Source organism: Microcaecilia unicolor, chromosome 1, assembly GCF_901765095.1.
Source record: "Microcaecilia unicolor chromosome 1, aMicUni1.1, whole genome shotgun sequence".
In the NCBI taxonomy this organism is placed as follows: Eukaryota; Metazoa; Chordata; class Amphibia; order Gymnophiona; family Siphonopidae; genus Microcaecilia; species Microcaecilia unicolor.
This window is the reverse complement of record NC_044031.1, coordinates 269,923,352-269,942,387: the sequence shown is the minus strand read 5'-3', so window position 1 is coordinate 269,942,387 and position 19,036 is coordinate 269,923,352. Positions and strand designations below refer to the sequence as shown.

The following is a 19,036-nucleotide window of genomic DNA, read 5'->3' as shown; positions in this document are numbered from 1 at the left end:
TCTCCTGAATCCGGCCAAATCAGCATAATCGAAAGCCGATTTTGGCCAGCTTCAACAGCGTTCTGTCGCGGGGCCGGCAAAAGTTCAAAGGGGCGTGTTGGCAAGGTAGCAAAGGCAGGACGGAGGCAGGATGGGGGCGGGACGGGGGCGTGTGTTGAGATGACCGGCTTCACCCTGATAATGGAAAAAAGAAAGCCGGCCTTGACGAGAATTCGGTCCGCTTTATTTGGTCCCTTTTTTTTCAGGTCCAAGTCCCAAAAAAGTGCCCGAACTGACCAGATGACCACCGGAGGGAATCAGGGATCACCTCCCCTGACTACCCCCAGTGGTCACTAACCCCCTCCCACCCTCAAAAAAACAACTTTAAAAACTTTTTTGCCAGCCTCTATGCCAGCCTCAAATGTCATACTCAGGTCCATCGCAGCAATATACAGGTCCCTGGAGCAGTTTTAGTGGGTGTAGTGGACTTTAGGCAGGCAGACCCAGGCCCATCCCCCCCTACCAGTTACACTTGTGGTGGAAAATGGGAGCCCTTCAAAACCCACCTGAAACCCACTGTACCCACATGTAGGTGACCCCTTCACCCCTTAGGGCTATGGTAGTGGTGTACAGTTGTGGGGAGTGGGGTTTGTGGGGGGGGGGGGGGGTTTGGGAGCTCAGCACCGAAGGTAAGGGAGCTATTTTAATGTTTTTTTTACTTTTTAGAAGTGCCCCCTAGGGTGCCCGGTTGGTGTCCTGGCATGTGAGGGGGACCAGTGCACTACAAATCCTGGCCCCTCCCATGACCAAATGCTGTAATTTGGCCGGGTTTGAGAACGTCGGCTTTGGTTTCCATTATGGGCAAAATCCGATGTCAGCCATCTCAAACCCGGCCATCTCTGACATTTGGCTGGCCCCAACCGTATTATCGAAAAAAAAGATGGCCAGCCATATTTTTTGAAAATATGGTTGGCTCCGCCCACTTGCGGAGCCGACCGGCCTTGGAGATGGCTGGCACCGTTCGATTATGCCCCTCCACGTCGCATTAATCCATGCATTTGAATATGCTCTGTAATTTTGTTCTTAATAATAGTCTCTACCATTTTGCCCGGCACCGACGTCAGACTCACCGGTCTATAATTTCCCGGATCTCCTCTGGAACCTTTTTTAAAAATCGGCGTTACATTGGCCACCCTCCAGTCTTCTGGTACCACACTCGATTTTAAGGATAAATTACATATTATTAACAATAGCACCGCAAGCTCATTTTTCAGTTCTATCAGTACTCTGGGATGAATACCATCCGGTCCAGGAGATTTGCTACTCTTCAGTTTGTAAAACTGCTCCATTACATCCTCCTCCAGGTTTACAGAGAATTCATTAAGTTTCTCCGACTCGTCAGTTTCGAATACCATTTCTGGCACCAGTATCCCACCCAAATCTTCCTCAGTGAAGACAGAAGCAGAGAATTAATTTAATCTGTCCACTATGGCTTTGTCTTCCCTGATCGCCCCTTTTACTCCTCGGTCATCTAGCGGTCCAACCGATTCATTTGCCAATTTCCTGCTTTTAATATACCTAAAAAAAAAATTTTTACTATGTGTTTTTGCCTCCAACGCAATCTTTTTTTTCAAAGTCCCTCTTAACCTTCCTTACCAGCGCTTTCCATTTGACTTGACATTCCTTATGCTGTTTCTTATTATTTTCAGTCGGTTCCTTCTTCCATTTTCTGAAGGATTTTCCTTTAGCTCTAATAGCTTCCTTCACCTCACTTTTTAACCACGCCGGCTGCCGTTTGGTCTTCCGTCCTCCTTTTTTAATACGTGGAATATATTTGGCCTGGGCTTCCAGGATGGTGGTTTTGAACAGCATCCACGCCTGATGTAAATTTTTGACCCTCGCAGTCGCTCCTCTAAGATTTTTTTTCACCGTTCTTCTCATTTTATCTTGGTCTCCTTTTTTAAAGTTAAACGCTAACCTATTTGATTTCCTATGTATACTTACTTCAAAGCTAATATCAAATCCGATCATATTATGATCACTGTTATCAAGCGGCCCCAGCACCATTACCTCCCGCACCAGATCATGCGCTCCACTAAGGACTAGGTCTAGAACTTTTTCTTCTCTCGTCGGCTCCTGTACCAGCTGCTCCATAAAGCTGTCCTTGATTTCATCAAGGAATTTTACCTCCCTAGCGTGCCCTGATGTTACATTTACCCAGTCAATATCAGGGTAATTGAAATCACCCATTATTATTGTGTCACCCAGTTTGTTAGCCTCCCTAATTTTTTATAACATTTCTGCATCTGTCTGTTCATCCTGGCCAGGCAGATGGTAGTACACTCTTATCACTATCATTTATGCACCTCTTCCGACCCCTTCATCTCTACCTATCCCTCCCAGCCCTCTGACTCTCCCTTTTTACTCCTTCACAGTCTGTGCTGGAGGCTTGCAATTGGAAAGTTTATTCCTCATACAAGTCCTTCACCTCTCTTTCTTTCCACCTGTCTTCTGCCTTTTCTTTACCTGTTCTCCCTCTCTTAATCATTTCTTCCAGTGTTCTCTTTGGGGCCCGTTTACTAAGCTGTGTTAAGCAGCCAATGCAACATTATCAGTGTAGTAGACAATAACACAGGCCCACTCTACTGCTCACTGCACTAAAACAGGGGCCTCTGAGTTAAAAATGCAGTAGGAGTGGGCTGGGTCTGGATGTGACAGGGGTGGGAGGAAGTGTGGCTGGCTGTGACAGCTAGTGCCCAGGGCCATGATCGGTGGTTGAGAATATTATTTGAAAGGATCAAAGCCATGATTTGGGAGTCAGGCATGCTATTGGAGCTAGTGATGTACTGAGGAACAGGGTGGTGGGGGCAGTCTGCCCCGGGTGCACGCTGCAGGAGGGGTGCAGGGAGCAGCTGCGTGGCAGTTGGCTCTGCCGGTTCCCTGCTCCCTTTGCTGTTACTTCCTGTTCTGGGGCAGAGGGAGCAGAGAACCAGCGGAGCCGACAGCCATGCGGCTGCTCCCAGCACCCCAGCAGGAAAGAAGAATGCATCCGGGGGGGGGGGGGGCGTGGAGGTGATGTGCCGTGGGAAGATGGTAATGCGCCAGGGGGGGGGGGAAGCTGCCCCCCAGGGGGGGGGGGATGTCGTGCTGCACCCGGGGGGGATGGATGACACTGCACCCAGGGTGGGGGGGGGGTGTACAGTGGCGATCCGCCCTGGGTGGCAGTCGACCAAGGAATGCCACTGATTGGAGGGGATCTAGGCCATGATCAGGGGGTTGTTGGGGAAGGGAGGGAAAGGGTAACACTGCCAATATGGGTAGCTGTCATGCAGTGTGTTAATGTATGACTCCTGTGTTAGATGCCCAGGTTCTTCTTCCACCCCCATCCCGCTCTCTGTTGGGGTTCCTCAAGGATCTGTCCTTGAACCGCTTCTTTTCTCGATCTACACCTCTTCCCTGGGCTCGCTGATCTCATCACATGGTTTCCAGTACCATCTCTATGCTGATGACACCCAGCTTTATCTCTCCACTCCCGACATCACAGTCGAAACCCAGGCCAAAGTTTCGGCCTGCCTCTCAGACATCGCTGCCTGGATGTCCAACCGGCAGCTGAAACTGAACATGGCAAAGACCGAGCTCCTTGTCTTTCCACCCAAACCCTCTTCTCCTCTTCCCCCACTTTCCGTCTCTGTTGGCAACGCCCTCATCCTCCCCGTCTCTTCAGCCCGCAATCTCGGAGTCATCTTCGACTCCTCCCTCTCCTTCTCTGCCCATATCCAGCAGGCAGCTAAGACCTGTCGCTTCTTCCTCTTTAATATTAGCAAAATTCGCCCATTCCTCTCTGAACAGACCACCCGAACCCTCGTCCACTCGCTCGTTACCTCTCGTCTGGACTATTGCAACATTCTTCTCACTGGCCTCCCGCTTAGCCATCTATCCCCCCTTCAATCTGTCCAAAATTCCGCCGCACGTCTTATCTACCGCGTGAATCGATACTCTCATATCACCCCTCTCCTCAAGTCGCTTCACTGGCTCCCGATCCGCTACCATATACAGTTCAAGCTTCTCCTATTGACCTTCAAGTGCACTCAATCTGCAGCCCCCTTTACCTCTCTACCCTCCTCTCCCCGTACATTCCTACCCATAACCTCCGCTCTCAGGACAAATCACTACTATCTGTACCCTTCTCTACCACCGCTAACTCCAGACTCCGCCCCTTCTGCCTCGCATCACCTTATGCCTGGAACAGACTTCCCGAGCCCATACGCCATGTGCCCTCCCTGCCCATCTTCAAGTCCTTACTCAAAGCCCATCTCTTCTCCCTTGCTTTTGGCGCCTAACCACCTTCCCTACATACCTTATAACCTTTAGATTGTAAGCTACCTACATTGACTACATAAGTTGTAAGTCACCTACACTGACTACATAGTTTGTAACCTTTAGATTGTAAGCTCTCTTGAGCAGGGACTGTCCTTCCCCCATGCTAAAATTGTACAGCGCTGCGTAACCCTGGCAGCGCTATAGAAATGCTAAGTAGTAGTAGTAGTAAGGGAGGGAAAGGGTAACACTGCCAATATGGGTAGCTGTCATGCAGTGTGTTAATGTATGACTCCTGTGTTAGATGCCCAGCAAGGAGGACCTGCACTATTAGCCCAGGCATGTAATGAGGTGGCCGTGTGCTAACTGAATGCCCTGTGTGGTAAATGCAGGGCAGATGCATGCCAGGCCACTCTGCATTTACTGAACAAGCTTTGTACTTCCTGCCTGATAATTTTCAAGGTAAATGTGCAGTATTTGCAAAACGTACCACTTTTTAGTGAAAAAACCGCTTTATTTCTCCCCATTCACTATCTGGGGTATCAGCAGGCCTAAATGTTAGCATGTGAAGTATGTGCGTGTTTTATAAAATACACATGTAAATCACAACTCTGCCAGTGCTCCACCCAAACTGCTCCCCTGGACAAGCCTACTCTAAAGTCACATACATGCACATGCCTAATGTACCATGCTTTTATGCATGAGGTAATTTTATAACAGGCCTTTTATGAGCATAAATCAGCATTTTTATGTGTGAAAATGGTTCATAAAATTATTTTCCTTGTCATCTGATGGGGGACCCATGTCAGTCAGTGTCATTTTCTGAAAGACTTCCCTCTCACTCCCATGCTGGCTCTGCTTCCAGAGTGTCTGGGACACTGACCAGCTTATTTTCGAAAGAGAAGGCCGGCCATCTTCCAATACAAATCAGGAGATGGCCGGCCATCTCTCAAGGCTGGCGAAATTGGCATAATCAAAAGCCGATTTTGGCCTGCCTCAACTGCAGTCCATCACAGAGCCAGCCAAACTTCAAGGGGGCATTTTGGTATGATAGCGAAGGCGAGACGGGGGCGTGGTTTGAGATGGCCGGCTTCGCCCGATAATCGAAAAAAGTAGGGCGTCCTTGACAAGAATTTGGTCCGCTTTATTTGGTCCCTTTTTTTTAGATCCAAGTCCCCAAAAAGTGTCCAAACTGCCCAGATGACCACCGGAGGGAATCGGGGATCATCTCCCCTGACTCCCCCAGTGGTCACTAACCCCCTCCCACCCTCAAAAAACCCTCAAAGAACAACTTTAAAAACTTTTTTTGCCTGCCTCAAATGTTATACTCAGGTTCATCGTAGCAGTATACAGGTCCCTGGAGCAGTTTTAGTGGGTGCAGTGGACTTCAGGCAGGCGGACCCAGGCCCATCCCCCCCTACCTGTTACACTTGTGGTGGTAAATGGGAGCCCTCCAACCCCCCCCCAAAACCCACTGTACCCACATGTAGGTGCCCCCCTTCACCCATAAGGGCTATGGTAATGGAGTAGAGTTGTGGGAGTGGGTTTTTGGGGGGGATTTGGGGGGGCTCAGCACCCAAGGTAAGTGAGCTATGCAGCTGGGAGCTATTTTTATTATTTTTTTTAATTTTTAGAAGTGCCCCCTAGGGTGCCCGGTTGGTGTCCTGGCATGTGAAGGGGATCAGTGCACTTCAAATGCTGGCCCCTCCCACAACCAAATGCCTTGGATTTGGCCAGGTTTGAGATTGCCGGCCTCGGTTTCCATTATCGCTGAAAACCGAGGCCGCCCATCTCAAACCCGGCCATCTCTGACATTTGGGCGGCCCCAACTGTATTATCAAAATGAAAGATGGCCGGCCATCTTTTTCGAAAATACGGTTGGCTCCGCCCATTTGCGGAGCCGGCCTCGGAGATGGCCGGCGCCGTTCGAAAATGCCCCTCTGAGTTTGCCTGCTACTGTTTTTTTCATATTTGATCATAGTGGATTGGGTCCTAGTTTTCTGGTTATAAAAAGTAGCTTTCCAGTAGATACAGATGAGAGAATCCCTGGCCGAAAGTTTTGTTTTTGTGTCTGAAGGAAGGGGGGATATCTAATGCTCATGAATCTTCCTCTTTAGCAAAGAGAATTCAAAGGGAAGTAGGCTGCATTTCCTGTCAGCTTGAAGCAGTAACATTGGGAGGGCTTTCATTGTGCAATAATTCATGTTGGTGTTGCTTGTTGTCAGCAGCACAGCAGGCTGTGAATAACTCGTTGCACTATGCATTGGATTTTATAATGTCGCATTTAGCTCTGGCAAAAAAAAGAGAGGTGCGGAAGTCTCTTGTTCCTTCCTTTGCTTGTCCCTATTAAGAAAGATTGATACTGGCATTCAGATTTCTCTTGAGAAATAAAAATAATAAATCATGATTTAAAGAGTCACAAAGAATCAAAGGGAAAAGTTCCACTGGGTTTCAGTAAAGCAGTAAACAGTTCCTTGAACTGTAACAGTAACATCTGGGGAGGCTTAATCTGATTTAGATTGCTATAGTTTGTGCAAGTTTGATTTAACATAGAAAAACTAGACTCACATGATTCAGGTCTGGATCCATCCAAAAACCCACTTGGATATTTCTGTGCTGACAGAGAGTATTCTGAGAAATTTTCTGGGTGAGCTGGTAGTTTACCATCTTCCTGGCTTGGTGTTCAGTGTAATGTTATTGGCACAACAGCCCTGGATACCAAGATGAAAACAGACCTGTGTCCTCCGACATTCTCAGCTTGGGGAACCTTTGTGGTATTTCTGAGGCCTTCTGGAGTAGGAAAGAGGATTCAGGGGTGAAATGAGGGAACTAATTTTGTAAGTCAAGAGGTCCGCAGCTGATTTTCTTTTTGGACAGGAGGAAGGGATTAGAAATACGGAAAAGGGTTTGTAAAGTGGCCGGCCAGATTTAGACCTGCTAGCTGCCTAATTTTCTTTCCCCCATCTAACCCTCTTTGTGGACCAACTCAGAATTTGGCCAGCTAAAGTGGAGTACAAATTAGGGGGTCAATATTCAGCAGGTTTTAAGCAGGTGGGAGAGGCTTCTTCCACTTAAACCCTACTCAGTGGGCGTCCCTAGATTTTCAGTGGCACTGAACTGCATAATGCCCCCTCTGATCGCCATGCACTTTGTGGCTAGTGCTGGAATGGTTCATGGGCAGAGTCAGGAAAGAGCCAGCAGAATACAGAAATTACCATACTGGGTTAGCCCAAAGGTTCAAGAAATGAATACATAAGTTATATGGACAGTGGCTGAATATCGCCATTTCCATATAACCTTGAATCTTTTTTGCCATATAGAGAAGGCACCTGATAGCAGCCTTCTCTATAAGGAAAAGTAGACATCTATTTTCCTTTATAGAATACTAGTGTAACTAAATATATACATGTGTTTAGGCACAATTACATACACAAGCCATACGGCTGATGTAAATGGTTGTGTATAATTGCTGGAGATATGCTTATATCATATAGTATGAGCTGCCATGTAATCACTGAGTGCTACCTTTAGCACCCCTCCTGGGGTTAACCCTGTGGCCACCTGGAGGGCCCTACCCAGCACTGTCCAGGCCTACCTACACCTGCGCACATGCACCTACACTGGCATACCGTCCACTGAGTCCCGCTTGCCTCTGGGCAAGTCTCTCACCTGCAAGTTATTCCCTGGTGGTTTCTAGGGACACTGGGAGCCGCAATCCTGGAGCCCCACAGTTCCTAGAAAAACACAGACCGAGAACACAAACTGCCAGGATTCTTAGTCAGTACAGGACAACAGAGCTAACAAACTATAGGTTGTTTATTATTATTATTAATTTAAAAAGTAGAACAGTGAACAGTAAAAGTTTTACTGTTCGCCAGGTCAGGTTTTCATTATTTTCCCAATGAATATGCATGAGATCTATTTGCATACAATGGAGGCAGTGCATGCAAATAGATCTCATGCATATTCATGGAGGAAATCCTGAAAACCTGACTGTATTGCAGCCCTTGAGGACCGAGGTTGGACAACCCTGCTATAGAGGGTGATTATATAAATGATTTTTTGCACATAAAGGCCTTTTTATATATATGGAAGGGTTTTTATAACATTACCCCAGTGGTTCATGTATAAAAGTACATGCAGAACTAAAAAAAAAGTGTGTACGCCTACCTAACCCGCATTTAAGTATGTTCAGGGGCGGGGTTTAGATGGAGCACAGGTGAAGTCATGATCTATGTGTGTTCTTTTCAAAATATGTGTGGATGCTTAAATGTTACATGCGAATATTTCTGCCAACTATTTCTGCTACTTTTCCCGTACTATTTTATAAAGACACAGGGGCACCAGTGTGTCTTTCTAAAATAGACTCATCAAACCTGCACAATTTGAACTAAAATGCACCTAGTCAGGGGCAGATATTAATATATGGGAGCGCATGTTTTGTAAATTATGTGTGCAATTCAAGACTCTACCCAAACTCCATCCCCGAACATGCCTATCTGTGGGTCATGTAAAATTATGTCATCTCGTCACTGCATGTGTAACCTGTAGGGCAAAGACATTTCATGTGCAAAAACAGGAAGACTCCTTTATATAATGATCCCCAGGGTGAGTTAGATGGCCAGAACTTATGTGTTGTCCATGTCGAGAAGTTTATACAAGACTACATTTCCGGTCAGTACTCCAAGCTGCTGCATTAGTGGTTTTGAATATTGACCTAAAGTATATATTTTTTTCAGTTCAATATATGTAAAGTATATGTGAGGCATAAAAGCAATTAACAAGTGAGCAGATGTAACTTGATAAAACAAATGCACATGGGAATGTGAGGTGTAAACAATATAAAAATTACAATGTGCAGGCAACATAAATAAGCATCAAGAAACTAACATAGTCTAGAAAATATGAAGTAGAAAAAAGTCAAGTAATGTTAAGGGTAATGTGAAAGTTCAGCTAAAGAAGCCCAGACTCTTTCATATGATTGTAATGCTCCTGAGCGGTCTGACGCCATTCTTTCATATTTAGCTGTTAAGCATAAGGAGTTCTACCACATAATACAATCAATCTTGGACAAGTCTCTCTAACAATGGCACACTGACTTTTTGATTTTGGTAAATAAAATCACTACCCTGTACACAATAAAAGGATATGTGTAGGCCAGTTCTTAAGTGAATTTTGACGTCACAGCCTCTGGGATTGAGTGTAGGGGAGGGGGTAGTGAAGGGTTTTCTTCCATTGCACAGTTAAGGGTCTAGATACTAAGGGCCCTGTTTACTTTGGTGCGTTAGCGTTTGTAACGTGCCTACAATTAGAGTGCGTGCAAACCGTGTAGGCGCCTATAGGGATATTGTAGGCGTGTACACAGTTAACATGCATACTTGGTTAACGCGCATTAAAAACGCTAACTATAACGTGGCTTAGTAAACAGGGCCCAAAATATTACTGTGCAAGGCTTAGCATCATATTAAACCAGTCTCTACCCCCACATTAGTGGATATTTGATAAAATTAATATATACCTGCATGCAAATTAGGCTTTAATGGGCATTCCATAAATAGTACATTGGCCTTCACGTGTATTTCATGTGTGCCTACTAAGGCTCACAACTGTCTCGTGATCTTTTACAAGCAGAACTGGCGAGTATGGGATACTTCTCTCTGGAAATTTGAAAATGAAATTTTAAGCTTGCGAGATCTGTGGGGATTTTGAAAACTGTCTCTTGATCAGCATGTACTTTGCTAAGATAGGTTAAGGGTGAATGAAATATAGAAACATTCAGGCTAAATCCAATTTCCGTTCCAGTCATTCCTGCAAAGAGATCATAAGAGGGACTGATAGTTAAGGAAGATGGTAGATGAGATTCTTTGTAGTTTTATTAGAGCTGAGTGGGAATGTCTCCTATCAATGTATATATATATTTTTTTGTTGTTGTTGCTGCAGGTTGGTTCATTGAAGGAGGCTGCCAATTCACAGAGTGGTCCTCTGATTTCCAGACACTGAAGGAGAGGTGAGTTTAGTCCTCAAATTTCTATTTCCAGTATCAATATTTTTGTCTGGCATATTGAGTTTTCTCAGTAGGAAAAGCAAAACGTTCAATGAAAATACAATTGTACAACTAGCCTGTTCCCTGTGAATCTGAACTGGGTAGGAAATTATAGGCCACATAGACTGAATCCAGTTTCAGATAAGTTGCAGCTTATTTGCAAAGGTATGTTGGAGGTCCATTTTTAAAAGACGCTTTTATAAAAGGCGCTGAATATATAAGTGCTTTTTTGAAAAAGTTGTCAGTGTGATATGTAGAAGAAAAGGGGTGTTCTGGACATTGTACTGTCCTCATGAGTTCCTTTAATATTTTATAGGATTGTTTGTGAGGTTAGGGTTGGGTCCATCAACCAGGGAGGCTGAAAGACACTGTAAATCCACTCACTCAGCACTCTCCTTTTACCCTATAAGTCAGCTCAGGCCAGAAGGTGCAATTTTAACTATAATGTCTAGCCTCTTTATCATTTATGTTACCCTTCTTTGAACCTTTTCTTGTTCTGCTATTTTTTTAACTGAGGTGAGACAATCAGAACTGGACACAATAATAAAAGTTAGGTTGGATATACAAATTACCCATCCAGAATCATAATGATATTCTCAGTGTTGATCTCCATTCCTTTCTGAATAATTATTAGCATTCTTATTGCTTTCATAACAGAACAGACACACTGGCTGAAAATTTCAGTGCATTGCACACAATGATTCCAAGGTCTTTTCCTTAGGTGGTGACTACTAACTCAGAATTCAGCATTTTGTACTTGTTACTGAGATGATTTTTCCCTATGTGCATCATGTTGTAACTAACCACATTAAATTTAATCTGCCATTTAGATAACCAGTCTCCTAGGCCAGTGATGTTCAACCCAGTCCTTGTGGCATTCCTAACCACATGAGACCCTGGATGGGTGTACCCCAAGGATTGGGTTGAGAACCACTGCCCTAGATTCACAAGATCTTTCTGCAAATCCTCACAATGTTCTGTCATTTTAATGACTTTGAACGATGTTGTAACATACACAGATCTGAATACCTTACTCATCACTCCTATCTCCAAATCATTTCTAAATACGTTAACCAGCATACGTCCCAGTCTGTTGCTTAGCCATCTTGCAATCCACAAAAGGGCATGGCCTCCTACCCATGACTCTTTAACCTTCTAAGGAGTTGTTCATGATAGACTTTATCAACACTTTCTGAAAATCCAAATACTCTTATCAACTGGAAGGATGTCCCCTGTGAGATTACCGCTAGGTATCATTGGTGCCATTTTGTATCACAGTACAGTCCCAGGTAGCAGCAGAGGGGGAGCCACTCCTGTCCAGCCCCCTGGAACCACAAATGGTGACCCCAGGGTAAATTCCAGGGGTGTCAGAGGCTGGGGGGAGAGTGGGAAGTGCTTACTTGCATCACTTTTATGAGGTTTTGCTGTGACAGACAGATCGATTATTTAACGGTCTTTTTAAAGACCATTTGTTAGTGTCTGTTTGCAGTTCCTTGAATCTGGGAAGTCTTAGCAATATTTTTTTGCAGATTCAACTATTACACTAGTTGATACTTTTACTCCAGTATCTACTTACAAGACTCCTGATGTAGGCCTTTCCGGCCGAAACACAACGTTGTGTCAAGTCAATTTTTATGTGCAATCGTTTTATTATCATTTGTCTGTAAATTAATAAACGCTGGTTGTTTTAATTTCGGTTTGGTTCCAATTTTTGGATAGCCTGGCTTTTATATTCCCACCTCTTTTTGTTTTTGTTTTTACGCCTCGTGGGATCTACTGAGTTCTCCACGTTTTGTGGATTCTCTCTAGACTCTGCGCTAATTCCTACCATGTGATAAACCCCTTGTTAGCTGCTTAACACAGCTTTAGTAAAAGGGCCCCTTTATGTGCTTATGTGTATATTTTATAAAATGCATGTATTAGTGCAAATCCCACCCTCAGATATTCCTCCAGCCAGGAAGGGTAGTTATAAAGCTGCGGTAAAAATGCATTCTACTGCAGTGATATTAATGTGGAAGTCAACAACCTGCAACTCTTCCTGCCCCCACCCAAACACACATCTCCAAACACTTTCAAACCTCCCACCCATCCCCAACAGCACAAGCATACACCTCCTCTTTATCTTCTGATTCCTCTGGTTTTCTGCCCTGTTACCTATCTTTCCCTCTGGTTTAGTGGGCAGGCAGAAGTGATCCCCATCGAGCGCCTTGGTCAAAATGATAATTGTATGCTTTATTATATGATTTTATGTTTTATAGAATTTTTGTTTTCTATGCAATTGTATGTTGCCTAGAACATTATAGGATATAGGCATTTAATACATGGAAATAAATAAATAAGCAGCAGTGAGAGGTTTGTAAATTGTCTCATCTGATGTCTCATGTGGTGTTCCAGAGTGGAGGAGTAGACTAGTGGTTAGTGCAGTGCACTTTGATCCTGGGGAACTGGGTTCAATTCCCACTACAGCTCCTTGTGACTGTGAGCAAATCACTTAACCCTCCATTGCCCCTGGTACAAAATAAGTACCTGAATATATGTAAACCACTTTGAACATAGTTGCAAAAACCTCAGAAAGGCAGTATATCAAGTCCCATTTTCCCTTTAAAGAAATATTTCTAAATCAGGCATTATGAATTTGAGCCCTAAAAATCATATTCCCACAGGACTCTTTTCCTTTGTGCTCTTATGGAAAAAAAAAATCAGAATTAAATCCCCAAAAGCCTGTTTACTAATGCCTGGTTTTAATATGGATATGTTTTAATTATTTGCTTTTACAAATCTGCTATTAAAGGGGTCCTTTTACTATGTGGCGGGAAGTACTAATGTTTGCTTCCCACGTGCCAAAATGCACTCATGTGCTCAGGTGCCTCGCAGTAGTTCAGGCATCTGTGTACGCATTCCTGGCGCTAAAAAATACTTTGTAATTTTTAACAACAGGTGCGTATTTGAGGGGCGGAGAGTAGGTGTGCCCAGCTACATTGCTGCATACCAACTGATTAGCACACGGTTAGCACATGAACCCTTTCTTCCTACTAAATAGGTATTGGTAAGGGCTCACCCGCTAATGTTCACGCGCTAATTTGGAAATTAGCACCTTGCATTAATGGAAAAAAATAGAAATGTAGCCATTTTACAGTCCTGCTAAAAATGGCCTTAGCATGCGGGGACATCCATGTGTTAATCATAGTGCATTGCTCCTTTTAGCACAGCTTAGTAAAAGGGCCCCAAATTGAGTTATAATACAGGTACAGTAAGCCGGTACCTGCTCAAGAGGACTTATAGGATAAGGAGGTAATTTTATAAAGCAGTTTCCCCTTGCAAAACATGTGGCAGGGCCGCAGAGAGAGGGGGGACATGGGGGGCAAAATTCCCCAGGCCCAGCCTCCAAAGGGGGGCCCATCTCCGGGCCCCGGGGTTTGTCTCTCTCCTGCTCCTATCAGGAATCAGTCCCAGCACACTGGAGCAGGTGAGACTGAGAAACAGACAGACAGAGGCACCGGGCCCCCTTTGGAGGCCAGGGAAAAGCAGACACACTGACGTAGGGGGCGGGGGCCCCCAATGTCAGTGAATCTACTCCTCCCTGGCATTAAAGAGGTGTTGGTAGACTGAGAGTGAGTGAGGGGCAGCAGTGGCAGCTGCACTCCAGGTTGGATCCAATGGCTGTGTCCCAAGTGTGGGTGAGTGGGTCCGGCAGCTGCATCCCAAATAGAGGGGGGCGGGGCTGACGGTGGCGGCAGCCCTCCCTGGGCCCAGCTCTGTCTCTCGGCTGTCCTGGCATGTGGTTATTATACAATTGCAAGTATTAGTATGTACGTATGTAACTGTTCCAGGGGCACAGTTTGGAGGGTGGGGGACACAGGAATGATATTTTACAAAGACACACAAAGAGGAATTTTTGAAAGAATGTCTAAAGTTAGAATTGGGAAGTTCCGCTCATAACGTCCAAAAAAAACCTGTCCATCGCATAGCCATTTTTCAACTGAAAAAAATGTAGAGATTTCCTGTTCAAAAATACATGAGAACTTCCAAAATGAACAGCCATTTTCCAAAATAAAATTTCCAAATTATGAACACTAAAAAACTAGCGACAAGGTTGTCTGGCAGTATCTGTATAAAAATGGCCACACAGATGTCCTTGCAGAACAGAGGGGCAGCCTACTGGTCAATGCAGTGGACTTTAATCCAGGGCACTCAGGTTCATTTTCCACTGCACCTCTGTTATTATAAATGGTGAACCCTCCAGAGATAGGGAAATACCTACTGTACCTGAATGTGCACCACCTCAATAGTCCTCAGACTTATTATTATTATTAGCATTTGTACAGCGCTACCAGATGCAAGCATGCGCTGAACACCTGATACAAACAAACAGTCCCTGCTCAAAAGAGCTTACAATCTAAATAACACAGACAGACAAGACAGTTACGGGTGAGGGAAGTAATGGGAGCTAAAAAGCAGCAGTGAAAGGTGGGTTTTCAGCATAGATTTGAAAACAGGTAGAGATAGAGATAGACGTATAGGTCCAGGAAGTCTATTCCAGGCATAAGGTGCTGCGAGAGAAAAGGAGCGAAGCCTGGAGTTAGCAGTGGAGGAGAAGGGGGATGACAAGAGAGAGACTTGTGAGTGTCTTTAAAAGTTAGGCACAGTAGGTATATCTCTGATTCTGGAGGGCTCACAATTTAAAGGTTAAAAAAAAAAGAAGGGAATTGAAATGGGATTTGAGATTGGGTCCCCTGGTTTAGAGTCTACTTCACTGATCACTAGGCTACTCTTCACACCTACTTGCTACTGCTTGCAGAATGCCCATAATACCTGATGTTGTCAGGGAGCCTAGTTTCCCTTAACAGTGTGACTTTCAGGGGTGAGGAAGGGGGACAGTAACTACTGGGGGATTCATGAGGGGTCATGCCCTAATCCGTCCAGAGGCCAGCTGCTCAATCAGAGCACCTTTTTGCAACCTGGACATGATTGAAGCAGGTCTAAATACAAACGTCCTTCTTTTTAGACTTGGACGAATCTTCCGGTACATTTATCACTGTTGGACGTTCTACTTTTGGGCCCTCCTTAGTTTCACACAAAACATGACCACAAAGCACCCCCCTTGCTATTTGGACACACTGCAGTGTAGGACGTCCAAATTCTGCTGTTCCAAAATTGCAATCTGGACGTTTTGGGCAGGTAGACCTTTTTTGGGGCATTTTTAGATGTCCATCTCCTTTGAAGGTGAGCACCATAGCCACTTGTGTCTTTAAAAAATAGCTCCAAAAAGCCATCAGAAATCACTACTAAAAGGCAGGGCTTTTTTTGAGGGGGTACTTGGGGGTACTGAGTACCGGCACCTTTTCCATTGTCTGCTAAAATTGAGCCATGGTCTCCAAGTTTTAATGAAAGAGCTCAGGCTCTACACACCAATTCTGCCTTGTCATAGATTCTGTGACTGGTTGCAGGGGTCCTGGCTATTGTGGGGTGAGTCCCTCAGTGATCACCTCATCCCTGAAGGGTGGCCTGACATTTGAGTACCGGCACCTTTTTTGCTAGAAGAAACACACTGCTAAAAGGCAGTAGCATTTGACAATGCCTTACTGAGCAACTGTTGGCTTTACCTCAAGTTCTAATTTAAAAGCTGCGGCATCTCCTTTATATGATCAGTGCCAAAAGCCTGGTTCCACACTAGTTATGGGCACAGCCCATGTTTTCAGAATAGGCTCTTCTTTTCCTAACAATTCTAAACCCCTTCTCCCTGCACCATCATGTCATCCATGCATTGAAACAGCCGACATTAGGGAGGAAGCAGTTGTCTTGGTGTAAATGGTGGAGTTGGATTCTAAACCCTGAACAGATTCTGCAGCACCGACTGCCCAAACTGACTGTTGTGTCAGGTATCCTGCTGAAGGCAGTAGTGAGATGTGAATGTGTGGACTAATGACCACGTTGCAGCCTTGCAAATCTCCTCATTGGAGGCTGACTTTAAGTGAGTCACTGACGCCACCATGGCTCTAACATTGTGAGCCATGACATGGCCCTCCAGAGTCAGCCAAGCTTGGGCGTAAGTGAAGGAAATGCAATCTGCTAGTTAATTGGAGATTGTGCATTTTCCGATGGCGACTCCCTGGATGTTGGGATCAAAAGAAACAAACAACTGGGCGGACTGTCTAAAGGGCTTTGTCCACTCCACGTAAAAGGCCAATGCTCTCTTGCAGTCCAAGGTATGCAAATGTTCAGTAACCACTCGTGAGCTTGCATTATCCTGCTCAATCTGTCGGCCAGACTATTGTTTACGCCTGCCAGATAAGTGGCTTGGAGAAACATGCCGTGACGGTGAGCCCAAAGCCACATCTTGACGGCTTCCTGACACAGAGGGCGAGATCCAGTTCCCCCCTGCTTTGTTGGTGTAAAGCATGGCAACCTGATTGTCTATCTGAATTAAGATTACTTGGTTGGACAGCCGATCTCTGAAAGCCTTTAGAGCGTTCCAGATCGCTCTTAATTCCAGGAGGTAGATCTGCAGACCTCTTTCCTGAATGGACCAGGCTCCCTGAGTGTGGAGCCCATCTACATGAGCTCCCCACCCCAAGAGAGATGCATCCGTCGTCAGCACTTTTTGTGGCTGAGGAACTTGGAATGGTCGTCCCATGGTCAAATTGTATCTAATCGTCCACCACTGAAGAGAATTCCGAAAGCCAGTTGGCAGTTGGATTACATCCTCTAGATCCCCCACAGCTTGAAACCACTGGGAAGCTAGGGCCCATTGAGCTGATCTCGTATGTAGATGTGCCATGGGTGTGACATGAACTGTGGAGGCCATGTGCCCTAGAAGTCTCAACATCTGCCGAGCCATGACCTGCTGAGACGCTCGAACCATGGACACCAGGGACAGAAGGTTGTCCGCCCTTGGGAAGATAAGCTCAAGCTGTCTGAGTGTTCAACAGAGCTCCAATGAATTCCAATTTTTGGACTGGGCTGAGATGGGACTTGGGATAATTTATGACAAACCCCAGTAGCCCTAGCACCCGAATAGTCATTTGCATGGACTCCAGAGCACCTTCCTTTGAGGTGCTCTTCACCAGCCAATCATCGAGATAAGGAAACACATGCACTCCCAGTCTGTGTAGCGACGCTGTGACTACAGCTAGGCATTTGGTAAAAACTCTGGGCGCAGACGCCAGGCCAAAAGGCAGTACACAGTACTGAAAGTGCTGTGTTCCCAGCTGAAATCAAAGATATTTCCTGTGAGCTGGAAGTATCAAGATGTGTGTGTAAGCATCCTTTAAGTCCAGCGAGCATAGCCAATTGTTTTCCTGAATCATGGGAAGAAGGGTGCCCAGGGAAACCATCCTGAACTTTTCTCGGACAAGAAATTTGTTCAGGGCCCTTAGATCTAGTATATGACGCATCCCCCTTGTTTTCTTTTGCACAAGGAAGTACCTGTTATAGAATCCCAGCCCTTCTTCCCCTGGTGGAATGGGTTCAACCGCTTTGGCCTGTAGAAGGGCGGAGAGTTCCTCTGCAAGTACCTGCTTGTGCTGGGAGCTGTAGGACTGAGCCATGAAACGAATGAAGAGGAGTGCAGAAAAAACTCTACTACACCTCAACGCATAAAAAAGAAAACTGAGGAACGCGTTCGCATGATGAGTGGGAAATCGGTCCGCGCACGCGCGCCAGAAGACTCTGGCAAAACTTTTTAAATATTTTGCTTGAAAAATGCCGATTCCTGGGCCGACGCGGACATCGACCCACATGTGAGAACAAGCAGCCTGCTTGTCCTCAGAGAAAGTATTTTATAATCCATGCATGCACTTCACAAGTATGATTGGACTCAGCCCAATCTTGTCTCTTGAACATGCCTACACCTGGGTTGGAAAAAAGTACACACCTTCTTGTCAACACAGCTACTTTTATGCCATGGAATAATTTTAGATGAAGCCTTTTGCGTATATATAAAAAGATATATGCACAACAAAACCCTTTATAAAATAACCCCTGTAGAGTACATGCACGCAATGTCATATGCCTTGGAGCAGGGATAAATTTACTAAAACGTATTCCTCCCTCCCCCCTCCTGATATTCCACTGGCCAGGCACCTGGCTGGTTAAATGCTAGCCACCAACATTCAATGGTACATGGCTGGCCATATACTGCTGAACAGGGAATGCAAGGGATTCTGGCACTCCCCTGCAATTTATAAATCGGCGCTCTCTTCCCAAGTTTCAAATTTATTAGTCAGATTAATATACTGCCCTAGGGAAAAGACATCAGAGCGGTTTACATTATAAATCTATAAGGAATAAATAAAAGCAGAAAACAACTCCATATACAATAGGAGAGAGATAGATACAAAGCAGGAAAAAAAGAGAAGAGGACATCTAAGGGGTAGCAGAAAAAAAGTCATCATCTGGTGGTAACCACAGAATCAGGGGTCAGCGAAGTGTGGCTAAGGCCGAAGGCAGCAACGAAAAAATAGGTCTTAGGTTTAGCCTTAAAAGTAGGCAAAGAAGTTTCCAACTGGAGTGCTATGGGAGCAGCGTTCTAGAGCTGTTGACCCATAACACTAAATATTCGCTTACGCATAGAGGAAAGATGAACATATTAATATTAATAGCAGGTCATACACCCCCCTTTTCCCAAAACTCTTATACCAACTCTGTTTGTTCACTTGATGCTACTGTTGAGTTAAAGGTTTTACAAAAGGTTAAAGT

At 45.1% G+C, this 19,036-nt stretch overlaps 1 protein-coding gene across 1 annotated transcript in view; it reads left to right on the top strand.

Moving 5' to 3' along the window:
- Positions 1-19,036, top strand: part of CPNE4 (copine 4) — a 932,436-nt gene that overhangs the window by 87,996 nt on the left and 825,404 nt on the right. Inside the window, exon 2 of the mRNA XM_030206477.1 lies at positions 10,237-10,303. The gene's annotated coding sequence lies outside the window, so the exon portion shown is untranslated. The remainder of the gene's footprint in view (positions 1-10,236; positions 10,304-19,036) is intronic.